This window comes from Anopheles nili, chromosome 2 (assembly GCF_943737925.1).
Source record: "Anopheles nili chromosome 2, idAnoNiliSN_F5_01, whole genome shotgun sequence".
In the NCBI taxonomy this organism is placed as follows: Eukaryota; Metazoa; Arthropoda; class Insecta; order Diptera; family Culicidae; genus Anopheles; species Anopheles nili.
The window spans coordinates 15,410,498-15,421,395 of record NC_071291.1 but is presented as its reverse complement, the minus strand read 5'-3'; positions in this window follow the sequence as shown (position 1 = coordinate 15,421,395).

Here is a 10,898-nt window from a genome sequence, read left to right as displayed (position 1 = left end):
TGCAAACAAACCTACATGGTTAGATCTGCTTGTTAAAAAGTAGGACACGCTCGCAATCTTCTTCTCTATTCACAGGGCTTTGAGTTGATGAGGTTTTGCTTTCATGATAATGGAAGACACACACATTATCCATATTATTTGAATATGTGCCAACCAAACACCTATTAAAGCAAATTACACCAATAGCATAGAAATTGCATGTTAAACACCACTGGCTGAAAATTCTCAAATGAGCTGAACGGAATTGTTTACGTTTCAGCTACTGAACGATGAATGAAATCGCGTAAGTCTACACAATTTCGAAAAACAAACAACCCGAGACTACGAATATCCGAATTTTGTACTCTTATTCGGGATCGACATCGCATAACGGCAGCAGAGGTACGAATACCACCAAATCAAACTGATTTCGACGCAATTCGAAGATAAAAGAAAGAAGTCATCACCATTAATTGCCGCTCCGGAAGTGCATCATGACGATTTACATATTTATCTTCGTCTGATGCGCAATGATGTCTGGTGGTTGGTTCAAGATATGCACACACTGTAATCAGGATTTATTTGTTGACTTATAAGCATGGTGCTCGATGGTGCATTTTTTGAGTCCGTCCAACTGTTTCGTTCTGCTTCGAAATGTTTGCGTAGTACATTAAAAAAAATGCGGAGATATTCACGCAACGCGCAGGTCATATTTTTAGGCACCACTGCAATTCTCTTGCATCCTTCTTGTTTTATCATACCAACGAAGGGCTTAAGCGATCATGAAGTGATCAGCTGAACAATTTCCACGTGTTTTGTGTTGACGCATGCATTCGAAAATGCACTTCAATCGTCAAAAATGTACGGATGGATGGAAAAATCAGCTTGAAATATCAATGAACTCACCAAATCTCTAAGATCATCAACGTTATAATAAACATTTCTAACCGAATTTCTGGGATTTTCACCTAGCGCCAGCATGCCACCTGATCTGATCTGAGTTGCCAGCACCCAGGCGTGAGATTATTGGTTTTGTCCTGCGATCCCACGAACTTAGGGAGTAATAACAAATCGTATAAACGCCTATGTTGATACATTGGCAGATCAGTTACTGATTAGCGGACCCTATGGCGCATCCATGAACGGCCGCAAGCCGCACGTTGATAAGATGACTGCCGTCTGTACAAGGATTGAGCCATAAATAGGTTCCCTTCGCGCGCGGTGATCACGAGGACCAGCAATGCGAAGCGTAAGGTGGAAGAAATGGGTATTTCTGAGATGCCCCTTTTTATTTGTTTCCTCCACGACTGCCACAAGGTTATCATCGGTGGTCCAGCCACTTGGAGGACGCGGCCACATGGCATGAACGTAGATTGACATGTGAATCAAACACATCCGCACGTGACAGGCATTGGACGGTTTCCTGACACGCTTCGGAACGGTTTAATTCAAATGCAAACCTGCGTTAACGTGTCTCTAAGTTTTTTTCCCCTGCAAACAACCTGCTAGTTTCCATTTATCGGACGAAATGCAGCCGGGGTAATCTTGCGCCCACAGTAAGGTGACACCAGTGAGCTAGGATTCCGTTGCACCAAAAACGGCACTTGAACCGTCATCAGAGCCGGGCGAAACAATCAAAGGGGGCCTAATGTCCTACATTGCGCGTGATCAAGGTGTAGTTACTGTCGCATGAAAGTACCGTTCACGATGCTATCGTATTCCGTCACGAGTGGAGAGAAGAAAGGTGCACGAACTCTGCAACGCACATGACGACAATTTATCTCAATTTCTTCTTCTTTTCTAGGGCAACAGCAGACGTAACCCTAAACGGTATCATCACAAGCAGAAGGACGAATGGCGTCCTCCCATCGGGAGGTTTATGGCACGAGCTTGAACAATTCCAATTGATGGCGATTGAAGTAATGTGCATCGAGCCAGTGCATCCCAGAAGGGAAAGCAGTGGAACGAGCAGGACAGCACACATGGCGACGTCGGATATGTTTCACCTTCACGGCGCATCAGACATGCACGATATTTATCCGATCAAGTAACCTCCGTTGAATTAGGTTTGTTTGGCTCGTGCATCCGAAGTTGCCGCAACGGCAGGGATGAATATTTTCTTGCAATGTTATTTGCACTTCTGTCGAGAGGTTAATCCAGTCGAAATCCCGCCATTCCAAGCCATTGTACCAAGTGCAACGCAACAGCGAAAGGAGGTTATCGGCTGAGTGTGTTTTTGCTTTTATCTCCGCCCCGAAATGCCGACGGTAAACAAGGAAAATTTATTATTGTCTTGCGGAACAAAACCTTCTCGAATGGACAGGCTTCAAGGTACGATCTTCAATCGTCCAAAAAAAAAGCGAGGCAACACTCCTATTGTGATCGCGTTCCACTATCAAGGGAACCGTAAGTTTTGACAGCTCCATGCTATGCTGCTGGCATTTGTTTAACGAATAGATTCGAATCATACGATCAACTGCCGGTGTTGCTCCACGAATCAGCAGCAGCAGCTCCGACCGGTAAAGCTTGCTGGAAATGGTGGGCAATTTTGTTATCAAAACTTCGCTCCGGTTGATTGTTGGAGGCTTGAGTTAGTCCCCATGGTTCGGAGGCTTGCGGCCACCAATAAAGGTCGCGAACTCAGATGTAAGGTCTTATCAGTTTGGTTCCATGGTTTTTCATTCCCCTCCAATCGGTTACAGTTAACGTGCAAACCCGACAGTCTATAGGTTACTCACGACACCTACGACGAAATTTATCTGTTCTTCATCTCTATTTTTGTCGATTTGCGAAACTGTTCTGGCAGATTTTACACCCGTCTCGTATGGGGGCTTTGACGTCAAGTGGAATGGTTATGGATTATTGGAACGACTCTGTTTGTACAAGAGGATAAATCGTACGCGGCATACGCTTCGCAATGCACAGAAGCTGCTATTTACATAAGCGTTCCGATCGTAATCCAAACGGCGCGCAATGACGCGTGATAATTCCGTCTGTTCCGGAGCTGCGATAGAGGAACACCACCGCAAACCATCTCGTATGCCTGGTGTATTCTACACCAAGACGACGAGACACTTGATCCCTCGATCGAAGGGATTGTGCAATCGAAATTATTTAATTCGTGACAATCGTTCCAGTTCCACCCGATACGGTTCCACGATCGCCGATGTAATATCTCATGTAACGTAGATCACCTGCATCTATAATGGATCATCTTTAAGGGGATCGTGGGGCGAACGACCTGGCATTGTTAACAACATCACCGTGTGGCGTTTATTGCCCACCAGCGCGGAGGTGAACCTATCGAGATCTACTGCCACCAACTACACCAACCGAAGATACTATAGTTTACCCATCACGCGGCTTTCGCATGGCAACTGGGACGGTTCAACGCTTCGCGTCTCGCTAAAAATATAATCATCTTGAAGCATTCTGCTCGAGATCGCAATGGTGGCGTCTCCACTTGGCCCGTCTGAGATAGGAGTCCACTGGGCCATCGTCTGGGCCAGCAAAAAAAAATGTACACAAATTGCTCATCGTTGCTCGACATGGGCCCGATCGTTTCGACCATCAGCCGCCGTATTAGCGCATAGAGTTTCCCAATGCCAGAGCTGCCCAAGGTGAATTGTGTTACTTTCGTTCGTTCGTGGTCGTTATCTAAGTCGCTTTACTACACCCAAACCGCGGTTTGTCATACCTCGTGGCCTCTTCTCTGGCAGACCAGAGGACAGCTGCTCTTACAGCTGATTCAATGTCATTAGTTACCACGCTATGCTTAGGTCGCAAACGTTTACTGTAGTATATGTTTGCGCTCGTGGTGCATTCCATCTCCTTAGCGCCATGTACAGCATCTTATCACCCTGACACACTGCCAGGATTTATCTTAGTCAAAGTAATTAAACACTTCTGTGTCTATATGGCCCTCTCGCCCTCGGTCTAGCCATTTTGTTGTAAATTTGGCTATTTATATGCCTCGGTAGGTATGAAACATGATCGCCCTTGTTTCGGGCCGACTGACTAACGCAAACAAAACCGAACACCCTGGCGATAACGTCCGCGAAAAATGCATCCCAATTGCGCGGTGCACACTGTTCGAAGCGAATGGCGCCATTTTGCATTCTGCTTGGGAATCTCGCCACGATAAGCCCTGGCGCCCAAGATAACGATTGCTGCGGTTGCTTTGGCTTCAAGATCACACCGGAAAATCGTTAAATATGCGGTTGCCACCTATTTTAAGCCGCTTTTTAGCAAACTAAATCATCCGATGTGCAAAAGGGAAGTAGTATCGCCCTTTCGTAGTGGTTGGGGATGGTTTGGAAGTGTGTTTTCGAAAAGTCCTTTAGAACGAATTTTTGGAAAGATTGACAGAACATGTTTGGGCATTTTTGGTGTAAGGTTCCTTACAGCTGATTCTAGATCGTCCTTGCCGAGACAGGAAGGCTAAGCAATCCGTGTCCGTACACACCTTGACCCACATTCCAACAAGAACCGATGGATGGGTTCTTGAGCTGTGTGACGCACGGTAAACAGCTGATAGGAACCCTAGCAGGCTCTTATCAGGCTCAAATACGATTCCGTCGTCGGTGCTTATCATTCGATCCGGCAGACACACACTCCTACTCCGACTCATGGTTTTCAAACGCCATGTTCCCGGTAGTGCGCCAGGCAAGGGACAAGATAGGTCTACGACCCGCACCTAGAGGTCCTGACCCGATCCTGCCAGCGGACGCTAGATTTGCTTCGTACTCGATTTCAACCATCCGCCACCTCGCAGAAGGTGAAGTTTAATCACAAGACTAGCCTTCGCGCCTCCCGGAGGCTGCGGAAAGTGTGTCAGTTGTTCCGGTTCGCTAAGTCCCGCAAGATCCAGGAACCAATTGACGTCAAATGTAAGGATAGTACGCACGCGTAGCGCTTGGTCGACGATGCTAGACCATTTCCGGCTATTGAGGCTTCCAAAAAGATGGAAACTTCGCGTTATGGCGCACCGTTGGTATCGGTATGCGTTGGCGCATTCTGATGTCGAGGTCTTATCTCATGTCGGTGCACTTCCCAAGCTTGCAGCGCACTTCTGCGCAGTGTTCGCAGCCCGATGGTGGCCGCGGTGGCGCGGTGGTAATTATAGATTACGAGGTTGAACAGCTTTTATAGCCCGTCGCCCCCTAATCCTTTTTCCCGGTTCGCTTGGTTGTGCGGCATCCTCGCCACGCTTCCACACACGTGCTTTGGCTCAGCATGGTGGTCTTCGTGCCGTGTCGAGCCGGTCGACGATCACGCGCTCGGTGCATGGTTATTTCCGAAGCCGCCCGCAAGGAGCCGCACTATCGAGGGATCGGACGAAAAAGAACAGGAGAAAAACGTGGAAATAGGATGATCGGACGCTGGATACGCAGGTAGGAATCGTTGCGTGAAAACATCCGGAGCATGGAATAGAAAGGCATCCCTGCGAGAGTGACAGATTCATCTTGAACCTATGTCTATGGGATTTGTTGATCCATTCATTCCCCAGCATTCCTTCTGGCAATGGTTACCGATGGTAGAGAAGGACAGAGCACTGCTTTTCACCAGCAGTGCCTAATCGGCGGGATGCTGGAACCTGTTCCTGTTGTGCGCTTTCCAGCGACTGATCCTTCACGGTGATCGAGCCCACGCAAATGTGCAGCGCTCGGTTGTCACCCGGGGATACTTTGGTGGAATTTCGAAGCCCACGCAAATGCTGCCCGTGGGTCGTAGGAAAGCCTACTGAATTGCCCTCTCGATGATAGATTGCCCAACATGCCTGCTACACGCCACATGCCGATCAACTGCGTTTCCCAACTGTTTTCCAAACCATTCCAAACTGTCGATCGGTTTGGAAAGGAGTCTGGTGGGTCTAGCAAAGGGTTTATGTCTTTTTTTAAAGGAGAAAACACAAGCTTATCCGCGATCCATAAATACATCTCTACTGTCTCGAATCAGCCTGCACTTTTAACGTCACCATTCCGATCGCGTAGGGTTTCCATTTTCGCGTGGTGTACTTTTTTTTAAATACATTTGCTTAAAAATAGCCCAACTAAAGCGTTCGGAATGTGGGCGAGTGGGTGTGCGCTGAAACCGACCGTTGGATAGGTTTAACCCCAGGAACGAGAGTGCATGTGGGAAGGAACATCGATCAACAACCGCCGGCCAGCTGCACTGTTGGCCAGCCAGAAATTGACATGTTTAATTCTATATTTGTGTATGATTGAATTTTCTTTCCTCCCAGCTGGAACGCATACAGCCCGAAAACGGCATTCACTGGCGTCACGGTCCGAGCTACGGTCGAGACAACCGAGTGTGAGAGAGAGTTAATTGGTGTCTCGGCTTTCTTCATCAATATGCTAATAGCGCCAGGGCTTAAAGTGCACCACCCCGACGGAGTGATCGCGAGAAGCTGCTACCCCGTGGAAGGCATTCGAGTTCGTGGCTCGTAAATCAACGCCCTATTGTGTCTGGCATTGGGTTTATGTTGACTCGTACGAAAACTTCCTTTGAGTGGTGCTTTAAAACCCATTTACGGCTCGGGAAAGATTTTATTATGCATCCCCCTCATCGAACTGGATGCGCTTCCTACGCATAATTCCACGTCGGCTTGACATGCGCATAGATTAATGATCGTTGGCTGATCGGTTTCTCTTTGCTTACCCGGGTTTTCGACCCATTCGAAGCGCCTCGAATCATCTACATTCTAGGACGACATTCCATTTGTTCTAGACTTTGCGTTTCGAGAGCTTCTCGCATGCGAGAAGATTCCATTCGTCAGCAAAAATTCACAGACTTCGGTGTGCATTTCACTTCCCACGTCCCAGGCTGACATTGTTGGGCACGTTTTGCTGACGGTAAGAAGAACCGCCTGCCAATGATACTTTTATTGACGTTGGCGCAACACGTTTAGGCGCCAGCGATTATGTAATTCAACCGCGAACCGAGTTAAACATCGCCATGCCATGCTCGCGATAGTGCGCCCGATGCTGCCTTCGATCTAGTTGGGATCTTTCTTCTTCTATCGAACCACTAGACCCGTGCCCTCCTAATTGAGGGCCGGCGTCACCGGACGCGCCATGAGCCGTCCTGTTTCAAACCGCCACGAGGTTGTGGCGATGATCACGCGGTGATCACGTGAACCTCGTGGTTCGATGTGGTTTGAGTTAGGGGGAAACATGGAAACGACAGCAGACAGCCCTCGGGTTTCGGTTATCGCCCTGCCGGATCGAGCCGGAACGAGTTTTTCGAAGGAAACGCAGGGAAACCGATGGGACCAGCATTTTTTTTCGGGATCTTTTCGAAACGCTTCCCAGCCTGCATCGGTTGGGAGAAAGTTATCGTTCTCGCACAGTGTGGGCTCCTTGCAGTTTGCTGTTTGCATACCTAGTGGTTATGGAACGTGACGATAACGTCGTTAAGTGTAAAGCCCGGCCTTTTTGGCATTGCCGCGTCCCGTGTCCCGTGGGTTCGATCCATTCATGTACCATCCATTATCAGCCCAAGGGCCACCGGTAATCGACTGTCACCAGGGCGAACCGAGAGGTCATTCGGGAGGCGTTGATTACAGAATGTGAGGTTGCCAATAATAGGCAACATGAAAATATACGAGAGGACGTAGGCTTGCCTTGGGTTGTGCACCAATTGCGCCAGTCATTCATGGGTTTTAATGTTCACCATCACCGCAGTTGCAATACCATTATCAGGTTCCACCGGTGGCAATGAATGTTGGATCTCTTAACGTAGGAATTACGAGCGAACACCCAACAACAAGACCAACAAGCACAACCTCGGCTGTGTTATGTAAAGCAGGTTGACCTTTTTAAAAATAATTTTCCGTAAAAGACACCACTAAATTGGTTCAGGCTATTGAAAACTCGAGTGTAGGACGCTGCAGAAATTCAATTTCTTTAATGCGTACTTTTATCTCGGGCCCCTTTGAGCCTGGTTTCATCCGAAAAGCTTCTACACAGGTGAACGGAAGCAGTGCCTACTAATGTCCTTTTGCGAATGCTTCAGATACCGTTAGTAAACGGCCAGTCTACTTGCGGTTCGTAAGGATCTTGAACTTCCGACCACAACGAGCCGAGGTCACCGTTCGTCAGTAGGTTACGCGTGTTTGTCGCGTGATGAGGAAGTGATTTGTGCACGTTTCGTGCAACGCGTGTTGCCGGACCCAGAGAAGGGAACACCGTGATGGGGACGCAATTTCACGAGGTGTGCGTATGAATTATTTATAACTTGCTAGCCTTGATGCGTTTTCAAGAGGTTTGCACGGCTAGGTAGGTGACGATTGAAAAGTGAAACGGTCACAAGTAGTTCACGCAAAACAGCTGGCTGTCTATGATTGAACAAGCTTTATTAAAAATGCTACAGCTAAGCTTTTACACTCAGCCTTTGACGCATAAAACGCATCCAGTCCGAGTGACAGATGCGTGATAAAATCGCGACTTAGTAACCGTTGAAACGCTAAGCGGAACAAAGCGAAGGTATGGTAAAAATAGAAAAATCCAAACATCAATTTAGGCCATAAATGGGTGGTTTTTTGCTTCTTCTACCATGCCTTGTTGTACTCGTAGATAATGACCTGACAACCGATATTCGATTTACCTACATTTCACTCGCCAAACGGCCGGTCGCTGACCGCTTCAAGCGCAATGACTCTGGCCTGGATCGATTAGATAAGACCCTGTGTTTGGTGGAGGTGAAATTTTGACAACAAAACTTCAGAGCCACCGGCGGGTGGAAATCGTAAGTTGCCCCGCGATAAGGCCCACTGTAGCGATTGGTCCTTTTGCCAGAGCCTGCACGAAACAATTTGGCACCAAGCTGTAGTAAAAGCGCCACAAGCACACACACACACACGCGGCAGGTTGGTTTCTAATCGGAGTTACTACAATTTCCCGGTTCCAAAAATACGCTTCCCCAACGGGCACCATCCGCGATCGGTTGACCGCAGCAGTTGGTTGAATCACTCGCCCACCGAATGATTCAAGAGTGTCCGCCTTCCGAGCGATGTTTGCCACCGTGACCTTTTTGGCTCCACTGTTTACTGTTTGTTAATCTTGTGTCGTTTTTTTGTTGTGTTCTTTCTGCTTTTTTTTTGCTTTCATTTTCACGCTCGCCCAGTTTGATAAGTTTCGCTCGAGTTGGTTGCGGGACAACCGAGCTGGCCACGCTCGCCCGAGCTTGGCTGAACGTGACCCTTGACTGTAATCTGCTGTCGCGGCCGAATGATGGCCACTACCTCCGATGACCTTTTGCGGACGAAGCAGATCCTTGATGTGGACCACCGTCCTCCTGACTATGGACAGAGTGTACTCGCACCTCCACTCACCTATCACGAACGCCGGTGAAAAGACGTTATCAGGTCACGCAATTAGAATTAACGGTTTTGTTATGAGCCTATTTGCTGGTGGTGTAATCGCACACTTGGGGGATCTTCACCGGGAGCGAGTGTCCCGTAAAACATTCGCGATTGATTGAGTGGGAGTTTCCCTGGGTGTGGTGTAACAAATGAGGGTAAATTATCTGGCCTGATGCAAACAGTTTTACAAACTCAAGGGCGTTACAGGTTAATCTTTCAAAGTTCCTGTACACATGCGCTACAGAAACCAAAGGCTATCGTCCTGAGTCCTTGTCCGATCGATTGCTGCGGCATCATCACACGAATGGGCTACGTTTGGATACGTTCTATAAATATTCACCCCATTGAATCGGGCACGCCTCCTCGCATCCTGTAAAGCCCTAGAGGCAGCAAGGGCTGAAATACTGAACATCGTAACATTGTAACAGTGTGGCCAGTGGCTCTTTATCGACATGTTTGCCATGAAGAAACGCGCGAGAAAATCCCGATGGGTCGGTGGAATGAGCATAAGCCATAATTCAACGCCCGCGGAATAACCCTGGTGTTCGATTGCGCCGGGATTGGAGCAATAATCGCAAGCAATTTGTTAATCTCCCGCCAAGAAGCACCCACTGAAATCAAAGAACGGCCATGTGCAATTTTCTCGCGATGTGCGCGCGTAGGCGGTGAAAGCATAAATTATGCCAAACGCGTTGGCACAATGTTGTGGACTGTCCTGCCCCCAATGGGATTGTCCGTGCGGGACGAATTGGATTAGAGAGCCATGTCGTCTGGCTTCCTTGAACTGGAAGTGCATTGCATGGGGAAAGTTTGAAGCCTAACGGGAACAAGGTTGGACAGTTGAACGATTGTGTAGGCAAATCGAGAGGTTGTGCGTGGGTTTTCCGAGAGATATGTTGCCGAGTGTTTGATTTGGTACCTTGTCGAGTGGCATTTCAAATATGCTTCTCTGTACACTTTGTTTAAGAAAGGATCGCGAAGGCCTCGTTCATATGCCCTACATGGTTGTGAGTTCATTGACCGTTGGATGTGATAAATTAAAGTCTAAGTAACCCTAGACATCGATGGGAGAGGAATTTACTACCTTACGAATTGCAAGCTATTAGGGTTGTTGAGTTGTTTTACAATTTTGCAATCAGGTGCATACCGAAGCCTTAAAAGTATACTTTGTGGGAAAATGAAGCTACAGCACAACCCAATTGAGGTTTCGGAACTTACCGATTACGTTGAATCGTACGAGTTGAATGATTGCCTCTAAAATTAGCTCTTTCCAATTGCGGTGGTTTAATTTCACCTTATCGTTCGCGTTTCTTCCTTCACGAGGTATTCGGTATGCCAAAACGCGTACCGGCTTTCTATTGGGGCCACTGGCGAAATTGTTCAACAACCTGCAACCGCGTCAAAGCGGTGTTTCATCAAACCAGAGCATACGCGTGTCACACCCGCAACGCACGAATTCCGAAACAATCCATCAACCGGATAGGAAGTCCGAAACTCCCAAAACCACACATACACCAACACTCTAGCTGGGCCGCTGGCTATTGTGGCCTGT